Source organism: Macrobrachium nipponense, chromosome 11, assembly GCF_015104395.2.
Source record: "Macrobrachium nipponense isolate FS-2020 chromosome 11, ASM1510439v2, whole genome shotgun sequence".
In the NCBI taxonomy this organism is placed as follows: domain Eukaryota; kingdom Metazoa; phylum Arthropoda; class Malacostraca; order Decapoda; family Palaemonidae; genus Macrobrachium; species Macrobrachium nipponense.
Window position 1 is genome coordinate 91,370,352 of NC_061087.1, and position 26,941 is coordinate 91,397,292.

Consider the following 26,941-nt stretch of genomic DNA (forward strand, 5'->3'; position numbering starts at 1 on the left):
CATTCATGGTCCCTACGGAATTATGAAAAAATATAACATATATCCATTAAATGAAATTTCAATAACACTTTCGCTTTTCAGCTTGGCATAAAAAACGGGTGAAAAACAAATACAACAAGCACCTTTCATGTAAGGCTGGAAATAAATCGATGACTATTTTTCTAAAAGGTTTTTATATCTCACTTTTTTCCCATTTGAAACTGAGCTTGCTTTCCATATATCCTGTCTTTATAAAACACTTCTTGAACGCCGTTGGCTTTACAAAACAAAATTTACAATAAATCCAACATATCCTTTCAACAACACAATACTGAAACAGGAAGTATCTATTTTAAAAAAATCAAGCACTCTCTATACGCTGCATAAGCGATTGAATCTTTTGAAACCCTTAGGTTTTTGTTATCCAGTCTGGCTGGTTATGAATTTCTCTACCGTGGTCTCTTAATTGACATATCTCCCTTAAAACCTATGAAATAAGAAGAAAAATGAAGATCATATTCACCAAAGCTGATACGATACATTGAACCTTTCCTATGTTACTTTGACGAACTTGATAAATTCTACTGATATTACTGCTGAAAGACAGACATTGGAATTCAAACAATACACATACATACACACATGCATATATATATATATATATTATATATATATATATATATATATATATATATATATATATATATACACACACACATATACATATATACATATATACATATATATATATATATATATATATAAAATTTGTAACACGCGGTGACATATTTTTATATTGACAAACATTAATCCTCAAATATTGTTTAATACCAATGCACTGTACCTCGAGAAAGACTATACACAAGGGGAATTGTAATTGATAAAGTGCATCGGCACCGGTGGAATTCGAACTGCCATCCAACGTACGGTGACCTTTGACAACTGAGCAGCCCACTAGTGGCGAGGCACTTTTCAATTATAGTTCCCCTTGAGTCTCAGTTATTCCCCAGGTATACAAACTGATTTTAAAGGACATTTGTGCCGGCTTACTATTCGTGATATATATATATATATATATATATATATATATATATATATATATATATATATATATATATATATCATATATATATATATATATATATATACATATACATACATACATATATATACATAAATATATATACATATATATTTATATATATAATAATCTACATACATACGAATAAAAGTGCTTACAGTATATACAGGAGTAAAAATAACACAAACAATAATTATCAACTTCACGTTTAGTACAGCATTGAATAACACTGCAGAGCGAGGATTTACAGCAACAACAAAAGTCACATTGAACCTCTCTGACTAATCTGCCGTATCCCAAAGTGCTTAGCCATCTGCAATATGCCCCTGATGGCCAAAATGCACTGGCTATTACTGAAACCACTTTACAGCTTTCGGGTGTTTGAGGATCATTTTATATAGCAGGACATTAAAAAGGGCATAAGAAGAGCTCTGTATGAAACAGTAGACTGTTTTCCTTTGTATGGAAGTTGTTGACACGTGAGCAATCTGCTTGAATGTTCTAGAACGCAGGGACGCCTTATAAAACGTAATTACATTAAATGTTCTACATCAAGTGATCCTTCATAACTCATTTCTTTACAAATATGGACATGTACTTTTTTTAAGATTCCACAACCTAACAAAATAATTTACTTTTTCATCTTATCAACTATATAAATCTATGATCGTGATAAGTAAAAATATGACCTTGAAATAATCTCGAATTATTAAAGACAAAATAGAAAGCTAATAAAAAAAATCATGACGGATGGCGGGGTAGTATTTCTCTTCTGCATTCAAGGTGAAATGGGACTCCAGTCTCTAAAAGTCTAAAAGGTTTCCTTGATGAAAGGATGTATATAATATATATATAAATATATATATATACCACATATATATATCATATATATATATATACATATATATACATATACATAATAATAAATATACAAATATATATATATATACATATAGATATATATATATATATATATATATATATATATATAAATGTGTGTGTGTGTGTGTGTATCGTGGTTTCACTGATTAACTATAACACTACTAACTTGCCGATATAAAACAACAGTGCTTGCTAGAAAATCATTCCTTTTGGTAAAGAACTCATGGTAACAGAAACCCAAAATAAAACTCCCTGCAAAAAGGTCGTCTGTTTGTCGAGTTCCTGAGAAATTACGATCACGGGTTTATTTAGCGGATATTTTTCCGTATCGGTAATGAAGAACGTAAACTGATATGGCAAATGAATCGGTAACAACTGGCGCTTTTAATTACCCCACTCTAATTAAATGCAATATACAATTAAATGAACTTCAATTTGAATCAGTATCAATTAGCCTACATTATATCAGACACTAATTGCGCTAAATGAATATCCGCACTTACATGTTGAATGGTTCTGCTAATATATTCCTTTCGCATGAATATGCAAAACACACACACACTAATATAATAAACAAGATATATATATATTATATATATATATATATATATATATATATATATATATATATTATATATATCACATATACATATATACATACACAAGTATACATGTATGCATGTATGTGTTTATTATAGTTTCTCATGAATACAGCATGGGGCATTGTTATGCTCTCAAATATTTAACCATGACTAGCCCATTAAAACCGAATTCATGTTATCTTGACAATCATGCACACCCAATGTTTATATATGTGCCGGCAAAGTCATTGCAAATCTGAACAGTGTTAACGATATACCGTCATTTCAACATTCTTTCTTCCTCCCTTCGTTCTTTACTTGAACCGTGTAAATTAAAATTTGACTTGTTCATACGTTTTTCAGTGGAGAAATAATCTATAATTTTGTTTACTACGTTTTACTTCTATTAAAGATTTTCAGTGGACACTTAACTGACTAAAAATGTAAACGACTTTACATCTTTTTTTTTAATAGAAATCATGTTAGCCTTCCTGCTTTGAGCAAGTCTTTTGTGACAACTTATAAGACTGCAAGTCCCATAGCTTTCGCTACTCTCGTTGCAACCCACCACAAACGTCTACCTATCAGGTATATAATTTACTGCCTAAGTTAACAATTAGCATAATAATTCCTGATAATCGACCTAAGGGACTTCTTCCTTGTGAGGCGAGCGTCCTAGCATACGCAAATGTAGGCGACCTGCAAGAGCAAGCAGGTATTCACACAACACATAAAACGGATGTAATATCATATATATTCATTAATGTAAATCAATCAATCCAATCAAAATCCCAAACGGCAACAGAACACAATGAATATAAATCAAACGAATGAAAGGGATTGAAACCTCTGCTCTACAGCCCAAGTGAGAAAATTACATTCAATTCCCACTAATACATTTTCGAACAGATAAATTTTAAATTATGGGATTCGAATACGAGAGAGAGAGAGAGAGAGAGAGAGAGAGAGAGAGAGAGAGAGAGAGAGAGAGAGAGAGAGAGAGAGAGAGGGGTTTGAAATGACGAAATAACGTTATTGCTGTGTGAGACTTGCAACATCTTCGGTGGCGCAAATATAAACGGGAACTGGAGATGTCACTGGCAATTTATCTTCCCATTGTATGCATAAAACGAAGCCCTCTGGCAGAGAGAGAGAGAGAGAGAGAGAGAGAGAGAGCTCCGTTTTCACAATACCGACGGGGAAAATTCATTTTTTTTCTTCGTGATGAGTTGAGAAAAGAAAATGTCCCTGCAACTTCTGAATAGATTGCAGTTTCAGTTTCTACAAAGTAATTGCATAGTTTCGACTTTTTTCGGCAGGATTTTGCATCTAAAGACAAAAGACGCTTCTCGGCGCGATTCTATTTCCAAACGTAACAGTGAGATGACATGTATTTCTAAAGATAGCTGCTGGGACGTGAGACTACAAAATACAATAAAATTTTCAGGCAACTGTGATGTGTGACCCTGCAGTTCACATGCTACAGCAAAAATGGAACTAACGTTACAGCATTCAAAGTCACTGAAAGAGAAATAAATGTATATAGCAAGGCATTTTGGACTTCTGATATCACTATAATTGGCAAAAGTGATAGGAAATATAATTAAAAGGAATATATGCATAAATACATACATATACACATTTGTATTATGTATGTATGTATGTATATATATATATATATATATATATATATATATATTATATAATATATATATACACACACACAAAATGTATATACATATATATGAGTGTATCGAATGACAGAATTTTAATTCAATTGCGCAAATGACGCAAAAACCATTCGGAGCGTCACATCCGCACTGCAATGCAATTTCATAAGAGGAATCTGATATTAACACACCACGAACTCTCCGGAAACGATTGTGAAACTGGGAAATGAAGGGCAAAAGATTTAATTATTTTTAGAGACCTGAAGCAGAAAACAAGATGCAAAGGACTGAAAAAGAGAAAAATGGAAATCGTAATTTAATCTTGATTTATCAAGAGGTAAGCAACCGAAATTTTATGCTTCATAAAATTGATGATGAGATGGGTATGATAATATTAGAATCCTTCTGTGAAGAACAAAAAAAATTGCAATTCTTGTATGAAGTGCCACAAGAAAGAAAATATAAATGACAAGAGCATTTGGATTAATACGTCAATTACTTCATAGTGTTAACGAACACGTAACTGACGACGAACATTTGGGTAACAATGCTAATCTCATTCCCCTTTCTAGTAGATATTAAAGTACCTCATCACTCACAAGAAAATCATTCATTCAACCCAATAAGGTCCCACTCTTGGAAATGACAAAACCAAATGGAAACACTATTCAAATTTCGGAAATTGCAGCCGAGGTACTTTGATGCCACACTACAGAGAGGTAACATAACTCCCATAATCCACACAGCGAATGAGGCTGGAATGATAATGAATGAACTGAGGATTTAATTCGATAAACGAAGGAGAAATACGGTCGAAACTAAAAGAGAGAGAGAAACTGGTAGTCTACGTAAACTACTACTATACTACATCGCGCCAATTTTAGTGGGACCATACAATTTTCAAAAGGAGAGAAATAATGATCAATATACATCTACCTGCGATTAAAATTATGATCACAGTAGAATTTCATGTTAAAATACAAACTGAAATAACTGTAGCAACATTCCACAACCATAACAAACTTTGAAGAAACTTATTATGTATGTAAATATTGTACTAGATTTTAAAGTTACTTCACAACAGAAATAAAAAGACAGAAATTATGAAAACTACGCATATCAATCTGCTATATGCCTCTAATATGCAAAAGTAAACATACAGAGAGAGAGAGAGAGAGAGAGAGAGAGAGAGAGAGAGAGAGAGAGAGAGAGAGAGAGAGAGAGAGAGAGAGAGAGAGATTGAAGTTCGAGATCCCTGACGACTAAAATGTAATATTGGAACGGAAGAAATATTCCTACATGCAAAAACGCAAAATGTTCTGCGAAGATGAACTATTTTCACTTTAAGAACAGAATTCGAGAGAATATTTTTCGCATTATGGAAATAAGTCACTTGATTTTGATATGCAAAGAATTTGATCTGCTGACCATTCAGAAAAGTAACACGAACAATTCAATATCAATTCTCAATCAAATAAAATAAAAAGTCTAGAAGACAAATTCTTGATATAAAATAGAAAACGGCGAGGAAAAACAAGTCATGATTTTATAGACATAAGGAGGTAAGATAACCTTTACATTTTGCTTCGGGTGGACCAAAGAAATAGGATATCGTGCGCTTAACCTTCTTTATTTTCCAAAGATGACCTTCATTCGTAACGATAACAAACAAAATTACCATTTCTTTCCAAAGACTATTTCTGTCCGCATACAAATAATAATAATCCATTGCTTTCAGATGCATAAATAATTAATTACTGAGCTTCAAATAGGACCTACACATTTCAATACTTGTTCCATAAATCATTTTGATAAAGCAGCTTGATGGTCGCATTTAGGACTTCATAAATAATTAGATTTTACAATGGCCATGACTGAAATAACTCATCTCTGTTCACGATACTTGGAAAGTTGTTACTGAAATCTATTTTCTTAAATTCATAGCCACCGCTCTTTTTTACAAAATATAAATATTACCTAGAAATATATGTACGTAGTTTGCATATAAATGATTTGACGGATGAATAAATGCACTTTCAGGATTGTATGGAAAGTGTGCTTACTTCAATGGAGACATTTACTATCTAGTATTATATATTTACTTCTCTATATCATTCATTTTCGTCGCTAAATGACCTGAGTTGTTTTAACGCCACATCAACATAAAGAAGCTCTAGTCGGAAATTTTAACAGATTGCTCACATTCCAAAAACCACACATACACAGCATACATCCACATCCACAATCAAAAGTTATCATAAAACCTCGAAATTGGTCATTCGTGTACCGTAAAATCTATCCACAATTCACTCAACCGTAAAGAGGAGCAAACCGGGAGTTCGTTCCATAGTCGCTTAATTCTTTGAAACTGGGAAGAAAAAATATATATCTGACAAAATTGTAACCTGATGCTGCGTTTCCTTATCTATAAGAAAATCAATTTCAATCATTTACTGTTCGTCTGAAAGAAACACGCACGGAACACTTATGAACTAGTGTGTTAATTACTGATCCCAACCTTTAATATTTATACAGAAAGCAAATTTAGACATAAAGGGAACAAAATATACATTTAACGGAAGTAAAAGAAATTGTCCTTCGTGGGAATAAATAAAACTGTTTTAGTTATGAGCTATTCTGAAGGATATTCCGTTTTAAATATGTTCTGAATTCATTCGTTTGTTAAGTTTTAATCTGAACTACTCTTTCCCATGAAAATTTAAAAATATAAGACTAGCACGAAATTGAAACCCGAAAAAAAATTCCAATGATGAAAGCGTATTCCGTAAGAATGTAAAATTGTGAAAACGCTTTCTACTACAATGTAAAATAAATGACAAAACGTTTCTTGCTACGCAATCTACCTAATCCTCACGACAGCAAATCTCGTCTCGTCAAAACTTAAATCCTCCCCTTCATTTCTGAGCAACAACTCCGCTTCATCAGTGGAGAGCGATAAACGAGCAAAACTGTATCATTATCTCATCTGGCAAAGGTCCCTCATTACAGAGTCATCACCGTATTAAATTAAAAAGAAAAAAGCGTCACCTGTTATTGTTCCTCGAGGGCCGGTGACCCACTTCAGGGTCGCGGACCTTAATCAGATTTCGCTTTTCTTTTTTCTTATTCTTTTCGATTTGTGAAAAACGTCCCGTTTTGCCCTCTCAAAAACGGATTAAGACCGGAGAGGTTCGGCGGCTGACGCCAGTTCTGAGATGATGCAACATTACTTCCAGGTCCTCGATCTGGAAATTTCCTCCTCCGCATCATCCAGTACGTTCTCGCCAGTGACAAAGTATTGGTGAATGCAAAGTTAACCTGAATCCATACACACACACACACACACACACACACACACACACACACACACACACACATATATATATATATATATATATATATATATCTATATATATATATATATATATATATATTATACATTCTCCGTCATGCTAGTAGCAGTAGTATCGGTTGCCTTACCTCTTTACATGATCCTCCCCACGAACTACATAATTTATTACTTTTTTACAGCTGCAGTATCACAAATGATTTTCCTACAGGAACCAGAATAATTAAATTGTAAACCTAACAACCCTCTTTTGAGATTTGTGCCTTCCAGGATTGCCATTAATCCTTTACATGAAAGCCAAAGCAAAAACGAGGTAAACGGAAACTTGACGTAGCAAATACCAGCATATTAAAAACATCTGTTACTTCAAACAGCCCACTGGGACTTCATTAGCACATTCACCTTCCGGCAGCGCAGTTCATTTATGGCACATTAATTACGGCATTTCAGTAAACAAACAATTGAAAATACAAGGAATTGTCCTTGTCCATTTAAATGCTAATAACCTGATGATGGCTTTCATTTAAATAACTATAATGGAGTGGGGACAAGGTAAATTATCTATCAACAATATCCTGCAATAATATCCGTGAGGAAAAAGGGAAGCGAGGAACTGGAAGTAATTATTTTATCTATGCATTTATAATCCCTCCATATTTCCTGTTGTGCCCCATTTCCATATTAGACAAGGACGAGTCTCATTCAATAACGGATGCAAGGTAACTGGCGAGGGTCTGCGAGCTTCAGATGGGTATAAGGCAGGAAATGTAAGGGACAATGATGGCACGATTGCTGATGAAGGCGAGGAAGTTCAAGGATGAACGAGGCAGTAATTGTCGTGTTGTTTTTAAGGAACTGCCACTTATAGTGGAAAGGCTTGCAGATGGACATACTTACATAGATATTAGAACATTAAATCTCTTGCCGTGACAAACAGTGGATCCTGAGACAGAACAACACCGCAGTCGCTGCTAACATTCATACTTTAACTAAATTTTAGGATCGTGAATAAACACATGCGCAGTAAAACTCCAACATTAATACTTGAACTATCTGCTTAGCAGCAGATAGTTTGAACATCTTCCATCTATACAACACTGCGCCATTCACCTCTAACTTGCACATACACTCAAACTTCCTCGATATTAATAGTCATTCTGCGCAATAACTCGTTAACCTGACTTGCTGCTGTTATTACCTTCATTATGAATGCTATCTTTTATACTACTTCGGCAACTGTGTGGATATTTTGCCGGTTAATCATTGTTTATCATGTTATTTCACGTATCTAGATTGCGTATGTCATTGTCTACACTTTGTATATTCCATGTATATGGCGTTGAGCTGAAATAAAATTTATTATCGTTATTAAAAGTCATTATTTTTACTATCACCTCATTCCTCGTCCTTTCAATTCTTCAAACGGCACAAACACATACAAACAACGTGAACGCCACAGTGACTACTACTTATTTTCCTATCGATTCAAGCACACACAATCATACAACCGAATTATATATATATATATATATATATATATATATATATATATATATATATATATATATATATATATATACATAAAGGGATAAGCCACGAAGGAAAAATAAACAACGGAGTTTCTGCAAGATCCTTCGACTCAAAGTCCTTTACTCAGCAGACAAACTGACTTACATGAGGAATTGACAGTACAGGAAAAGTCGTATAACTGACAGATATGGATTATAAGGAGATTCGTACCTAAAATCCGGCACACCTGGAGAATGAGTAACCTTTCCAAACAAGCATAAACATAGGTACAATTTAAAAACAAAAAGATTAAGTCTACATGCTCAGACACAGGGATTATACAGGACGACATCTATTCAGATCTTTGGTAAACAAAAACTTATTCACAATACACATTAAACATACATATACAACGAAGATATCTCTAAGGCAACTAATTTGTATTTAAGACTGTAATTATATCTTTGAGGTCATTCTTAAACATGTTACAAATACAAGGGTCTAAATGAAACAGGCCACGACAAATATTAAAATTACAATGGGAAGTAAGTTGTATTATGACAGATTCTATAAGATTTCGTGATAAGACATCTTTTGATCTTGCAATTACTGAACTACCAATCCAATTCATCCGGTGGTTGTTTTCACTGAAATGAATGTATATTGCATTAAATGTTTGCCCAGTTTTTACAGAATATTTACGCTGGTTTAATCTTACTTCTAAGCCCTTGCTCGACTGTCCGAGATAAAAAGAGGGGCAGTCCATACATGGAATTTTATATATTATGTTGTTGCTTTCCCTGGAGCCATTTTTTATTATCATTCCTTTTAGTGTGTTATTATAGGAAAAAACAAGGTTAACCTTAAAGGCTTTTAACATTTAATGGTTTCAAATCTGTTAAAATAAGGCAAACTGAGAATGTTCTAAGAATTTTCTTTCTCCGTGTTACTTACACTAAAACTTTTTGTGGGCTTTATTATAACAAATATCTAATATATGTGAAGGATAGCATAAATCTTTCCCTATTTTTCTTATGTATTCAATTTCTTGATCCAAATATTGGGGACTGACAATGCACAATGCTCGTAAAAACATAGAAGAAAAAATTTATATTTTGATGTTAAGAGGGTAGCCTGAATAGAAATGAACATAAGTCAAGTTGTTGGTTGGTTTCCTATAAATACTGAATTTACATTGAAATGGTTCTCTATGTATCAAAACATCTAAGAAAGGGAGACAATTGTCTTTTTCCAATTCTAGAGTAAACTTAATCATGGTAACTGGTTATTCAATTTAGAGAGTAAATCATTTACATCAATACCAGCAGGCAGAACAGCTAAAATATCATCAACATATCAATACCACTTTTCAGGAATATAAATGATATTAGGTAAGCAGCGTTTTTAAAAGAATTCCATGTACAAGTTTGAGAGGAGAGGTGGTAAAGGGTTGCCCATTCCCATGCCAAATATTTGTTGATAAAATTCACCATTGAATATAAACTTACAATCACAAATGCACAACCTAGTGAGTGAAATAATGTGACTTAAAGGTAGAGGTAATTCATTACTAAGATATTCTAAAATAGAGCCTATAGGGACTTTAGTAAAAACAGAACAAACATCAAAACTAACGAATCTATCAGTGGGGCAAAGAGTAATTTTGTTCAAGTTAGCAACTAAATCTAGAGAATTATATATATGAGAATCGGAGATGGTTCCAAGTAACGGGGGCAAGATCTTAGTTATATATTTCGAAAGTTTATATGAAATTGAACCAACAGTACTAATAATAGGCCGCAGAGGGTTATTTTCTTTGTGCGTTTTGACTAATCCGTACAGGTAAGGTAGCGAAGTAGATTTGACTGACAATTTGCCTAGTAGTTCTGTTTTATCTTTAAGGATACTTTTCACTGTGCTATTAAAGTTTTTTATGACTTGATCAAGGGGATTTTTTGTTAGTTTTTTAAAGTCACATCATCATCCAGTAGGGCTTGCATACGTGATATGTAGTCAGCTTTATCTAAAATTACTATACTATTTGACTTATCAGCTTTTGTAATGTGGATAGTATTGTCCTTTTTAAGATCGGTCAAACTTTTCTTATAGCGAGCATGGAAGTTACTTTCATGCTTAACATTGGCAGCTCCGTAAATAATACCTTTAATTATGTCAACATGATTTTGAGGAAGATCACAATATTTTTCAAATTTACTTACGCACACATATATGTATTTATACACATATATATGTGCATGTGTGCATATGCATTAAGAGTCACAGATAACCAAAAGATGTCCAAACCATGCGAAAGGAATAATCGAAAGGAATATTATAGGAAATAAGCTAGATAAAAATTTCAATTATATACGAGTCATGTAAGCCAGCTTCGCTACGCACCCCCCCCCCCCCCAAACCCCAACACCACACCACCACCAGAAAAAAAGAAATTGATACCCCGTTTGAACCCTTGAAAGCCCCGAAGTATACAGGCGTGAACCCACTCTATAATTTAGCCACAGCTGGAATACAACAATCAGATGGGATGGTTACAAATATATTATTATCGTAACTATGGTTGTTTTTCAGGCCCAACCACATGAACAATCTCCACCGTACTGGGCTAAGAATGTTATTATTATTATTACTGAAAGGTTCATTAATTCATTCATTCATACACCGTCAAAACAAGGTTTTAACTTGTATATCAAGCTTCCACGACTGCACATCAGTATAAAAATCAGAAAAACGGAGTAAAATAAGAAAAATACCATATGGAAATATCTTGGGAACTGCAAAACAAAACAAGTATAAAATGCGCCGAAGTTTCTTCGGCGTAATCGAGTTTTCAGTACAACGTACAATGCTGTATAAAACCATCAACTACGACCGGCAGCTCTCCAGTTGCTCACCAGATGCGGTAGAGTGAGGGTGTGTCCCATGGCTCCAGAAAGCGCTGCCAAATCCACGATTCATGGCTAACGTTAACCTTTAAATAAAATAAAAACCAAGGAGGCCAGAGATTTGCAATTTGGTATGTTTGATGATTGGAGGGTGGATGATCAAAATACCAATTTGCAGCCTTCTAGCCCGAGAATTTTTTTTTTCTTCTTCTTCTTTTTATCTGAGGGCGGACGGAGACAGACGAAGCCGGCACAACAGTGTTCTTTTACAGAAAAAAAAGAAGTAGACATAACATAACGTCAAATGCGTTCAAACAGGCACAACGCGAATCAACGGAATCCTTTGATTCGTACGTGAATAAAAAAAAAAAGGGCGGCATAATTACTCAATCCAAAATTTGACGGGGATGTAAAAATCCTTTAATCTGCGCAGCTCATTACGTGATAGACGTGGGGATAAATGAATATTAAACGATTCATTAATGATGACATTTGGCTTTCACTCGATTAATCCCGGTGATTACGCCAAAGGGCAGATGATCGTGGCAACAGTACCGGAGCTATGTCTAAATTACTCGGCATCACGGGACGATCCGGTAATTCTGATGCAGGTAATTATTCTCGTAAAAGTAACATAAAGTCTAAATGACACCTATCAAAGCATCAACCACAAAATACAGGATATCTAAATTACAGTTACCCAGGTACCATCTGCAAAATAAAGGGATGGAAATAATGACAGAGAGGTTTTAAAATCATGGGCAAAAATAAGGGTATAAAGCTTAAGAAGAATAAAATATGAAAACGGGTCTCCACGTACACTGGAAGCCACTATAACAGTCTCAAACATAGTTAAAAGGAACAGGAACACAGTACTCTTAACTTTAAGTCCAATGATTCGCCATCTAGTGCCTTGGAAAGGAAATATAGAGGATGATAGCAGATTCCATTAAGCCTCAAATAGGAATGGCTCTTTAACCCAAGAAAAAAAATTCCATGCTAATCATAATATTCATTAGAGCAAACTTGTAGTAAAAATGTAGTGTGCTAGATTGGGTGTCTTGAATTACGTCCAAGCACAGACTAAAATATCTTATAAACGGCACATATTAATACGATAATGTTATTGTGCACTAACGTATACGGCACAGTAAGTTTAATTATGCATGTTACTTGCCTCTCGCCTGGCTTCTTCATATTCATATATTCAACTGTAGCTTTAACTCTTGATAAGATGTGAACTATTCCATTTAACTATCATTCTACCCACACGAAACTAATAAACATCTCATCTTCCATATTTATCATTGCAGATTTGGTCTAGAAACAGAGACCAAGATATAAAGGCAAATGTGCATTAATTTAACATATTTCTGGTGTCATCTTGCCTGGATTAATATGGATGGTAGGAGTCAGGAAGAGCATCCATCCGAGAAAGATCTGCCAAAAGACATTAAACGTCGAAATTTTCAAAAAGTATTTGATAAACATGAAAAGGGCTCAATAAAAACAGTGACCCCGACTAGGAATTAAGCCAAGACGATGAATTTCTGGTGCCATCTATAAGACAAAAATACACGAAATGTTCGTGGATCTTACCGAATTCTGGGAGTATATATGAATGTATGTACAGGGAAAGAAAACAGGACTAAAATGCAGTTCAGGATAGAAAATTCAATTAAATGACCACTTACTAAGGAAATTATATAAGCCCAGCAAGAATGGCACTATAGACCACTGCCAGCAAAGGTCTGGCACCATCAGTCATATCATGTATCACACTACGAATGTGGGCTGATACAAGGAGCACACTGGCTTCTCTCTTTTTCCAAAGAAAGTTGCGAGAGCATGGCTCTCTTTACCGCAAATACAAAGCCTTCGTGGTCATAGTTACAGAAACAAAACAGCACAAAATTTAGACACATAAGATAAGTAGTTATAATAATATACGGTTACATCCAAACAGTTGCTCAGAAAATAATAACAATAATAACAACTAACAAACTAATTAAGCTACTTTCGAGTCTAGTTTTTTCCAGCGAAAAACGATTTATTATCCATGAATAGAGACAAACCTAATCTGTGTGCATAATGAATGGAGTCGTAGTCTTTAATAATAATAATAATAATAATAATAATAATAATCATAAGAGGCGTCGCTGATAAGCCAGAAGATATGATGAGCATCAAATTTAATGCGTCAATGCATAATTTTAAAAAATCGATGAGTTTTGTCAGAACAAAATGGAAGGGAGACCTCATACATGTTAGATGATCATCAGAGAGAGAGAGAGAGAGAGAGAGAGAGAGAGAGAGAGAGAGAGAGACGAGAGAGAGAGCAGAGAGAGAGAGAGAGAGAGAGAGAGAGAGAGAGAGAGAGAAAGTAAAACCAAAGAGTTGTTGAAGATGTCTGGCGACTTAATCGGAAAACGCTTTTACCCACAGCATACCATATAGAAAGACCATCAACAGATAAGTGTTTGAGTTTTCTTACTTCTCTCTCAAATGGATTTTCGAAGGAAAATGGAGGCTCATAGATATGAAAGGCGGACGAGCAATAGGTGAATATAAAAAAAATACGTTAGAAAACACACACAAATTAACAGACTGAAAATAAAATAAAAACTGTATAAGTAAAAATCGCCGCTTTCACTAACACTTTTAATGCGAATTAATTCATAATTCATGTTTATATTCATACTAATGCAGCTTATAAATAGGCAGGCGGACTGCGATATGAATTTAAAATTGCTATTTAGAATGATAATTATCTCTCTATTACCAAAGTACAGTTTATGAGAGGGTAAAGAGCTTTCTAATTACATAAACTGATTATTAAAAAATCCTTGACTCAAAATACTACTCGTATGCAAAGGTAATTTTTAGCGCATAATAATAATAAAAAATGGATACTGGGGACTTTCTACTTTTGCTTATCATTAAAAAAAAGGTTGTTTCTTCACAATTCTGAGATTTTTGGGAAGATGAGAGAGAGAGAGAGAGAGAGAGAGAGAGAGAGAGAGAGAGAGAGAGAGAGAGAGAGAGAGAGAGAGAGAATTGTGTCCACAAGGGACAGCCTTTCCAGTCTTCAGCAATGTTTTTCTTAATGATTTATTTCCACATATCAATACAAACCGTACTGAACAAATATATCATTTTGACGCTGGTATGCAATTTCAGTCTGTTTCATTTCCAAACTTTATCTTGCCAGCCATGAGTGATTCGGGGGATTTTAATTAAGCCACTTTTTCTGGCCACTCTTTTAAGCAGGGTTGGTGATTTTTTCAATTTAAAAAAAATAAAAAAAAATTTAAAAATCAGTGATTTATTTGATTTTTTTATTTATTTGTTCTTTTATTTGATATATGTTTTTTCAATTTTTTTCCTCAAAATGTATTATTTGACAGAATTACTATTGATTTATCTTTTAGGTTTCCAGTTCTGGCCTTAAGTATGTACTTACAATTTTTTATATCAAAATAATTAGATGCAGCACAGTTATGCTTGATTTTTATTAACCTCCAAACCAGATTTTTCCATTTGTTTGCTTTCAAATTAAAAAAAATTAAATTAAAATAAAAAATCATTATGTTTTTAATGAAAAAAATCAATGATTTACTCACTTTTGATTTAACCATTGCCAACCCTGTTTTTAAGTGTTCACCAGACCCAGCACCGCTCAGCTTCGCAGACTGAATGATTGGCAGTATACCGACAATTCTAATTTCAATCCATTACACCTAAAAACCTTGTACCTCCTCTAGTATTTCAAAATGATTATAGTATTCATTGGTATAAAGATGCTAATTTATTTTCCTTATTAACGAGGTACAATCAACTAACGTTTCTCAAAGAAACCTCAACTTACAATCCTGTCCCTCAATTGCAATTATTTTGCGTAAAAACGACCAGCGCTATTTACAGATGGGGGTGCATATGTTACACATGGCGATGGCAAAAAGAACATCTTACAAATAAAAATAAATATCAAATTTCATTTTGATATGTGGATTGGTAAACAAATATATATAATACATATATATATATATATATATATATATATATATATATATATATATATATATACATATATATATATCATACATACATACATACATACATACATACATACATCATACATACATACATACATACATCCTATATATATATATATTATATATATATATATATATATGATATATATATAGGTAGGAATGAACATCCAAATCTCGTGTTTTCGTGTTAGTGGCGTACGACATATATAATATATATATAAATATATGATATTTATATATATATATATATATATATATATATAGATATATATATATATATCTATATATATATATAGATATATATATAGTATATATCTATTATATATTATCTATATATATATATAGAATATATATAGATATATATATATGTATATATATATATATATATATATATATATATATTGTTACGAAGTGCCAAATATCTGGTTAACATTCATCAATTATTACCTCACCAAAAGCCAGACACCTAAACCCTCATAACAGGTACTAAACGACTGAATACTCTAAAGGCAACAGTGATCCCTTAACAACTTACCAGTATTGCCGAAAATCAGACTAAGTTCATCAAAACAGGTGTGAGGTAATCTTATAAGTAATTAAATTAATCAAAGGGCATCACTCCATCAACAACTTTAAAATTCTAAGTATTTCCCTGATTTCAGAAGTCTAAGTACTTCCTAGGTTCTAAGTCACTTCAAGTAAATTGAAGGAAAGCAAATCAATTACCACTCTATGTTTCTACCTAACATAAATATAATCAAATGCAAATATACTGGTTAGAAATGAAATACTTATAAAAATTTTGAATACAAAAATTTATTATTAAATTCAAAATTTATAAGTAAAATTCACAATATCAGGGAAAATCACTGTTACTTGAAAACAAAGTAAAGTTTAATTAATTCTTGAATCAAATTAAATAAAATTAAATCAAAATTAATTTATCACAAAATTCAAGAAAATTAAAATTAAATCAAAATTAATTTATCACAAAATTCAAGAAAATTAACTCAAGGGAAATTCAAAAGTGTTAGGCAATAATAGAAAATTTGAAATTAATTCACAAGTGCTAAACAATAATAAAACTTGAAAAGAATTCTAAGTAAATGCAAATTAATTCACAAGTGTTAAATTTAATTAAATGTGCAATGATTAAGCAATGAAAATAACTAAGTCAATTAAATTGTGAATGCAAATGAAAATATAAAATAAAAAGGCACACTTCAATAAGAAAATGAACAAGTGCACAAACAATGGAACAAACACAAAACACAAAAATAAGCAATGTGTAAAAGTGTAAATCTTTTTCAATCAAAACATTGTAACCATCACTTTTTACCAAACCTTCACAACCATCTGTTATTAGTTACTAGTTAACCACAGTTCCTATCCGTTATTAGTTAACCACAATTCCTATCCATTATTAGTTATTAGTTGCAACTAATAAAAATATAACACACTTTACCTTGGTTATACCAATTTCTTTCTTTCTTGCTGCAGCTTGTATCACACTTTCACAAAAACCAGGCGCTGTTACGAAACAATCTTTGTTCAGATTCCACAAAAACATTAAATAACACTAAACAAACTCTAAGAAATATCAAATATGAAATTCTAAGTTACGAGTGACCAATTTACGTTACGTTAATATAATCTCAAGGATATCGCGGGAGAGAGAGAGAGAGAGAGAGAAATGCCTTGAGGTTCTAAGATATAATGAAATCTTCTTCCCTTGCGAAACTGGACTGAGGAGATGACACAAAACGTTTTTGGCACAAATGCTTCCAGAAGCTTCAAAATTTTACGCAACTCCACATAAAAAATGTGTAATCCGCACGTGATTCTCGGCAAAGACATACACGTAGGAGTCCAGTCTGTTCAAAAAAAAGACACGTACTCTACTCGATCGCTCGAAGCAGAAGTCTTATCACATACGATGACAGATTCCCAAAACATAAATGAAGATTTGAGCTTGCTTATCAAACGCGTTGATAGATTTTAGGAAAGCAAACGGATCTCGCAGACCCTCCAACCTCAAAGTGTTGACATAAAAGGGAAACAACTCGTAGTTTCGAACGGACAAAGAAAATCTCTCTCTTTTTACATTCTACGGCATATATATATATTCTTTTACAATATGTAATGCGAAATCTGAACACACATTTAAAACATCCTATCTCTAGGCTATCTAGGAATCTGGAAATAATGTTACACAATTCTACATGACATTTCAAAGAGGGGAAACATGCATTTTGAAAGTAGCAACATATAATATACCTCCCCAGAAGATTTTTTATCACGGTGTTGAATCCAACGATTCGCAACAAGATAAATAATCAGCAACTACATTGTTTTTGCTACTAATGTGCTGCACTCTTAAGTTATACTGTTGCAGGCACAAGACCACCTGGTCAGGCTTTGATTATGGTTTTTCATTCTCTGGATAAATGACAGAGGATTGTGATCAGACAACACTAAAATTTCTTCATTCCTAGGTCTATTCACATACACTTCAAATTTTTTCAATGCGGTGATTAAGGCTAAAGTTTCCTTCTCAATTGTCGAGTTTACTTTCTGATGTTTTTTCAATTTTGTAGACATGAAGCACACAGGTTGGTAGATATTATTTTCATCTTCTTGAAGTAGAACAGCTCCAACGCCACAGTCTGACGCATCAACTTGTATCACAAATTTCTTGTCGAAGTCTGGAGCTTGAAGTACTGGTCTTGAAGTTAATATGGCTTTTACCTTCTCAAAGGATTCTTGACACTCTGGAGTCCAAATAAACTTAGCTTTGGTACTAGTCAAGTCTGTCAAGGGAGCTACTACGGCTGAGAAATTTGGGCAGAAACGACGATAAAATCCAGCCATGGCCAAAAATCTCTGTAGCTGTTTCCTGGTAGTAGGTGGGGTAGCCTTACGGATACCTTCTACATTAGCATTTACTGGAGCAAGAAGGCCTTTCCCAACTTCAAACCCAAGGTACTGCATAGTTGCCTTGCCAAACTCACTCTTCTCTAGGTTGACTGTTAATCCTGCTTCTTGTAGTTTCTTGAAAACTTTCCTCAGAATCTTCAGATGTTCTTGCCACGTTGTAGAGTAAATCACGATGTCATCCAGGTATACACCTACTCCTTCTATTGATCCTAGCAGTTGATCCATCATTTGTTGAAATGTTGCCGGTGCATTCATCAGACCAAACGGCCGAACAGTATACTGATACAGTCCAAATGGAGTAATAAAAGCTGACAGCAACTTGGCATTCTCAACTAAGGGAATTTGATAATATCCTTTCAACAAGTCTATCTTGGAAACAAATTTGGCTTGCCGAATATTATCAAGTAACTGATCTATAAGAGGCAAAGGATAATTATCAGCCACACTGATAGAATTCAGCTTCCTATAATCAGTACACATCCTAAATGAACCATCTGGTTTCTTCACTAACACACATGGAGAACTGAAGTGACTTGAACTGGGTTCTGCTAATCCATGTTGCAGCAAATACTCAGCTTCTTTCTTCAAAACATCTCGATGATACGGTGATAAGCAATAGGCTCTTTGCTTGAAAGGTTTTCCATCTTCTTGAATCTTGATTTCATGCTTGGTCAGATCAGTACGTCTAGGCACATCTGTAAAAATTTCTGGAAAACTTCTAATTACTTCACTCAAGTCTTCACCTTGTTCAACACCCCAATGTTTCAGTTTATCCTCCAAATTTTCCAAAATTGAAGAATTATTCATCTTGCTTGCAGCTCCCAATTCGTAGCCATCATCATCTTCTGTAAATAAAGTTGTTTGGGTTACTGACACAGTTTCAGTTTTAGTTTCTGAGAAATAAGGTTTCAAGAGGTTCACATGTATCTTCCTTTGTCTTCTTCTTCTTTCTGGTATTTCAATCACATAAGTTCTATCACTTAACTTCTAAATTATCTTTTAAGGACCTTGAAATTTATTAGTGAGGGAAATCTCTTGACATGTAAGAACACTAACACTTGTTGACCAACACTAAAACTTCTTAGCTTAGTCTTAGCATCAAATCTCCTTTTCATTTTCTCTTGACTCATTTTCATGTTTTCTAAAGAGAATTTTCTAATCTCTTTCAACCTTTTCCTCAAGTTCTTCACATACTCTCCTTGGCTTTCCTCTTGATTTTCTTCCCAATTTTCTGCAAGAATCTTCAACGGTCCTCTCACTTCTCTTCCAAAAATCATCTCATTAGGTGAACATCCCATACTTTCCTGATAAGCACTCCTAACTTCAAACAACATTAATGGTAAACCAACATTCCATTCTCTTCCTGACTCAGAACAATACTTTGTCAGCATACTTTTCAATGTCTGGTGGAACCTTTCCAAGGCACCTTGAGTCTGGATGACAGGCAGTGGATAACTGTTGTTTCACTCCTAACAAATTCTTCACATCCTGGAATAACTTTGAAGTAAAGTTTGTTCCTCTGTCACTTTGTACTATTTCTGGTATACCAAACTTTGAGAAAAACTCCACAGCAACTATCTTCGCAGATATGTTTCTGACAGGGATTGCTTCTGGATATCTTGTCACAGGACACATTAATGTTAACAAATAGTCATTTCCTTTCTTTGTCTTCGGCAGCGGTCCAACCATATCTATAATCCCTTTGCTAAAGGGTTCTCCTCTAACTTCTTTAGGTTGTTGGGGGGCTTTCTTGATGGTTTCACTTGGTTTTCCAGCTATCTGGCAGGTATGAGACTCACGACAGAACCTGCTAACATCTTTGTGAAGTCCTGGCCAGAAAATATATTTCATGATCTTCTCCACAGTCTTCCTGATTCCCATATGTCCAGACTCATGAGCTACTGCAACCACTTGCTTTCTCAACGGATATGGAATCAAAATGTGATGATATTCGCCCCATACAGCATCTCCTGGTATATCTGTAGGTCTATACTTCCTCATCAGCAAACCTTCCTTCAGATAATAACAGGTAGGAGTTTGTTGCATCTCTTCTCGATCAACAACTCTGAAGAACAAATCAGTTAACGATGCATCCTTCTTCTGCAAGTCCATTAGCTTCTCTCTTGTCACTTGACCAACTTCTAGGGTTGAATTCTCAATATCTGCTAACTCAGCTCTGTAGTTTCACTACTGTCTTCAGTAACACTTTGACTACTCGGAATCTCTTCAGGAACATCGGGTTCTTCATCTTCATCCTCGTCGTCTTCTTCATCTTCTTGGGAAATCTCTTCTTGGTCAGCACTATGGGAAACTTCACTTCCCTGGAATAATTCTTCTAAGCACAAAGATCCTTCACTTGATCCTTCTTGGGTGTGTAAATCCTCAGTTTCTTCACTTGCAGTCATAGTCCTCTTCATACTTCTGGTAGTTACACAACTAGGAAACAGGTGGGGGTTATTCTTCTCCAACTCTACTGTAGGACTAATCCTCAATGGTGTGTCTGTCACTACAGGACAAGGAATAAATGGCACACCACCAACTTCATTCATCAACAGAACATGTACACCTTCCACAGCCAGTGAGTCCTTTACAGCAAAATCAACATTCCCTGTCACCAATTCACATGACAGGTGTAAGCGGCATATAGGGGTTACTTCCTCTCCTCCTATAACCTTCAAAATAACTGAATCTCCTGTGAGACTGTTCTCCAACTAAGGGTGAGAACCATGTACTACCACACTATGGTTACTCCCTGTATCACGTAATATCTTGACTGGTACCTGCATACTTCCTTCTTGAGTTGACAGCACACCCTCATAGATATATGGCTTTAAAGCCTCCACACTGCTAAGCCACTCACGGCTTGAGGTAACATTTCCACTGGTTGCTAAACATTCAGCTTGTTTAGTTTCATTCTTCTCTGGAGTATGATTCTTTCCCACACTGCTCTTCGTAGTTTGTTTCACTTGGTCGCCTTTTACAAGCTTGAATTGACCAACTGGCTTTGACTGCTGTTGATTCCGGTAACACTCTCGACTGTAGTGTCCTACTCTTCCACACTTGAAACAGACAACATTAGGTTTCTGTAATTGTCCTGAAAAACTGGATGAGGATTTCCCATTAGTTTGCTGAGTTGTATTACCTTGTGTACTCTTGGTAGTATCACTTGTAGGTTTCCCATTAAATTTGTTACTGTTATTTGGATAAGACTTAAAACCTGGGCATTGTTGACTCTGGTACTTGACAATGTGATTACGTTTACTACTGATTATATTGTAATCTTCACTCAGTGTAGCAGCTTTGTCAAGTTTCTTCACCTCTCTCTCTCTTAACTAGGCTCTTATATGTTCAGGAATTCCCTTAAGATACTGTTCAAGAACAAGTAACTCTTCTAACTCATCAAAAGTTTTAACTTTAGCAGCTTCTAACCAACGTTTGAAACACCTTCTCACTTTGTAAGCATAATCTAAGAATGTTCCCTTCTCGTCTTTTATCAAATTTCTGAATCTTTCATTGTAGTACTCTGGGGTCATCTGGTAAACTTGTAGCACACTGTGTTAAAGTACCTCGTAGTCTTTACACTGATCAGCTGTTAAGGCTAGATAAGCACTTCTCCCTTTACCAATCAAGACACTTTGTAGCAAAACTGACCATTTATCCTCTGGTCATCCCATACCTGAAGCCACTTTCTCAAAGTGATCAAAAAACTCATCTGGAGCTTCTTCAGTAAACTTTGGGATTAACTTCTGTACTCTCACTACATCAAATACAGGGTCTTGATTACCTTGGTTAGGGTTAAGACGGTGTTACACGTAATGTGGATCTAGCTTTTATTAATGTCATTTCCCTTTCATGTCTTGCTATTTCTCTTTCCTCTTTTATCCTTTCTCTTTCCTCTTTTATCCTGTCTCTTTCCTCTTCTGCTGCTTTTTCTTCTTCTTTTTCTCTTCTTTCTTGTTTTTCCCTGTCTATTCTTTCTCTTTCAGCTTGCATTCTCTCTCTTTCAGCATGCATTTCTAGCTTAATCAAATTCTCTTCTGCTTCAATGCGTCTAAGCTCTAACTCTGCATCACTTTTCTCTTTCTTTTCTGCTTGCTTATTTATGAGATCAGCACGTGCTACTTCAACAACTCTTGAGCCAATTCTAACTCATCTTCATCAGTTATTCTACCAGAGCTTATCAATGATTCCATAGCAATACATCTTATTTGTGCCTTTACCATACTAGTAGACACATAACCACCACATGCCACTGCTAAAGCGCTCCACTGTGCCTTAGAGTGGTTTCACATAAAACTTGGATAGAAGGGGCTGTTAAAAATTCCTGAACCTTGAACTGAGCCATTTTCCTCTAAGTTATGAACTTACAATTCAATACAATAAATGCAAAACAAAAACTATATGGTCACTCTCCTAACAAAATATATCCCTAACACCACCAGTATATTCTAGAGTGATAATGAAATCTGCTTTCCCGGGTCTCTGGGCACCATTAATACACTGTTACGAAGTGCCAAGTATCTGGTTAACATTCATCAATTATTACCTCACCAAAGCCAGACACCTGACCCCTCATAACAGGTACTAAACGACTGAATACTCTAAAGGCAACAGTGATCCCTTAACAACTTACCAGTATTGCCAAAAATCAGACTAAGTTCATCAAAACAGGTGTGAGGTAATCTTATAAGTAATTAAATTAATCAAAGGGCATCACTCCATCAACAACTTTAAAAGTCTACGTATTTCCCTGATTTCAGAAGTCTAAGTACTTCCCTGGTTCTAAGTCACTTCAAGTAAATTGAAGGAAAGTAAATTGAAGGAAAGCAAATCAATTACCACTCTATGTTTCTACCTAACATAAATATAATCAAATGCAAATATACTGGTTAGAAATGAAATACTTATAAAAATTTTAAATACAAAAATTTATTATTAAATTCAAAATTTATAAGTAAAATTCACAATATCAAGGAAAATTACTGTTACTTGAAAACAAAGTAAAGTTTAATTAATTCTTCAATCAAATTAAGTAAAATTAAATCAAAATTAATTTATCACAAAATTCAAGAAATTTAACTCAATTGAAATTCAAAAGTGTTAAGCAATAATTGAAAATTTGAAATTAATTCACATGTGCTAAACAATAATAAAACTTGAAAAGAATTCTAAGTAAATGCAAATTAATTCACAAGTGTTAAATTTAATTAAATGTACAATGATTAAGCAATGAAAATAACTAAGTCAATTAAATTGTAAATGCAAATGAAAATATAAAATAAAAAGGCACACTTCAATAAGAAAATGAATAAGTGCACAAACAATGGAACAAACACAAAACACAAAAATACGCAATGTGTAAAAGTGTAAATCTTTTTCACTCAAAACATTGTAACCATCACTTTTTACCAAACCTTCACAACCATCTGTTATTAGTTACTAGTTAACCACAGTTCCTATCCGTTATTAGTTAACCACAATTCCTATCCATTATTAGTTATAAGTTGCAACTAATAAAAATATAACACACTTTACCTTGGTATACCAATTTCTTTCTTTCTTGCTGCAGCTTGTATCACACTTTCACAAAAACCAGGCGCCGTTACGAAACAATGTTTGTTCAGATTCTACAAAAACATTAAATAACACTAAACAAACTCTAAGAAATATCAAATAGAAAGATAGAGAGAGAAATGCCTCGAGGTTCTAAGATATAATGAAATCTTCTTCCCTTGCGAAACTGGACTGAGGAGATGACACAAAACGTTTTTGGCACAAATGCTTCCAGAAGCTTCAAAATTTTACGCAACTCCACATAAAAAATGTGTAATCCGCACGTGATTCTCGGCAAAGACATACACGTAGGAGTCCAGTCTGTTAAAAAAAAAAAGACACGTACTCTACTCGATCGCTCGAAGCAGAAGTTTTATCACATACGATGACAGATTCCCAAAACATAAATGAAGATTTGAGCTTGCTTATCAAACGCGTTGATAGATTTTAGGAAAGCAAACGGATCTCGCAGACCCTCCAACCTCAAAGTGTTGACATAAAAGGGAAACAACTCGTAGTTTCGAAAGGACAAAGAAAATCTCTCTCTTTTTACATTCTATGTCATATATATATATATTCTTTTACAATATGTAATGCAAAATCTGAACACACATTTAAAACATCCTATATCTAAGCTATCTAGGAATCTGAAAAAAATGTTACACAATTCTACATGACATTTCAAAGAGGGGAAAGATGCATTTTGAAAGTAGCAATATAATAATATATATATATATATATATATATAGAGAGAGAGAGAGAGAGAGAGAGAGAGAGAGAGAGAGAGAGAGAGAGTAATAACAATCAAATCTTGTGTCTATGTGTTAATGGTGTTCAACATTAAATTATAAAAGAATCAAAATTTCTAAGTTACACGAAAATCTGTACAAGTAAGGTTACAGATAAATATAGAGATGAATTTACAGTTCGAAATCATTACAAAACCAAAATGCTCCCACTTACCTTTGCAGAAGTAGTTCCTAGTTAATACAGCCACTGGCGGTGTGTCTGAAAAGAGAGGTAAATAAGGTTTCGTTTAATATGGAAAATCTCTGAAACAATTTCATTTTAAATCTGAACTCTTCTGACCCAGCTTTAAATACTTGCAAAACGAAAGAAGCGAAAACCCTAGGAATTACGCTAATCCCACTCTGAAGCCTAAGTAAGTAGATAACTTTTAAGTACACTACTAAACATCATAGATATAAACTTCGTTCCTCGCTTTACGTGGGATTTCGCTCAAGCAGATTTAAGAGAGCGAGAGAGAGAGAGAGAAAAAAAAAATGCTAGAAAGCATACAAAAACAACAATCCCATGAAGTTCCCAAACGCAAGACTTTAATTTACCGCAGAGCAAGGCACTGCTCCACGGGTCGGAATCCACGCGATGAAATGATTTGAAGGCATGCTCTCACGAAACCGGCACCGTATGCATCATACAGCAATCATCATTGTCATCATCGTACAAAGATGTATCAAGAAAGAACAACCACCGTCTTCGGTGATAGTAAACACACACACAGAAAGGTTTTATGTTTTATCTCTTGATAAATTAATATTCTGATCTGTATTCAATAAGGTTCAGTTTTCTTTCAAATCATCCAACCACACAATTTCAGCCTAGAGATAGTTGGAAAAATCCAAATTCCTTTACCAGGCAGCGATAGAAAGTTAAGCTTAAGCCAAACCTAAAAAGGATTAGGCAATAGCTATTGCTCAACCACACAACCAAATCTCCTGTCTCGACTGTCAAAGATCTTACATAGGATTTACAGTGAAATCTCTATTTCAGAGAATCATTCGGCATAAACGTTGCCAGTTATGGACACAAACAATCTGCTACCTACAATGATCCATGCTTGAATAATCGTGTCGAGTGGAATCTATTTAACACATTGTTTTTAATTGCAGCTGTCGATTCCGAGACTGAATGAGAAAATCCTCCTCGTGAAAAGAACTAATACTACCAGTATTTCCCAATGGTCTTGGAATTCCAATGCCATGGACTGTATACGTACTCATGTATGTATGTATTAATCTATTTATCTTTACATATTTATATGTATATATTCAATATACATATAACAAATATATATAAAATATTATATATAATATCTATATAATATATATATAGAATATTAATATATATATATATATATATATATCAGGTATTAACGTAATTGTCATTAATTTTGTTTTAGTCTCAGCCTTGTGATTTTCTTTTAATTGTTGATTTATTTAAGGTTAAGTTTGGTTTTTCTTGTGATAAGGCTGTGTTGCTAAAGACGTTTAGTGGCCTACTCCCCGGGGCATTGGAATGTGTAAAAAGTTCACTCCTAACTCCATCTATTGTTTCTTTTTGGTGTTGGTGAGAGCTGCCATGGACTCTGGAGTGTTGACTGGCAGTTTCATCTCCTGATTTTACTGTGTTCGTCCTTGGAGA

The 26,941-nt window shown here is 34.1% G+C and overlaps 1 long non-coding RNA gene across 2 annotated transcripts in view; it reads right to left on the reverse strand.

Annotated features, from left to right (window-relative positions):
- Positions 1-26,941, reverse strand: part of LOC135209587 (uncharacterized) — a 701,429-nt gene that overhangs the window by 226,401 nt on the left and 448,087 nt on the right. For both annotated transcript variants that reach the window (XR_010313391.1, XR_010313388.1), the window contains exon 4: positions 25,463-25,507. This is a non-coding gene — a long non-coding RNA (uncharacterized LOC135209587). The remainder of the gene's footprint in view (positions 1-25,462; positions 25,508-26,941) is intronic.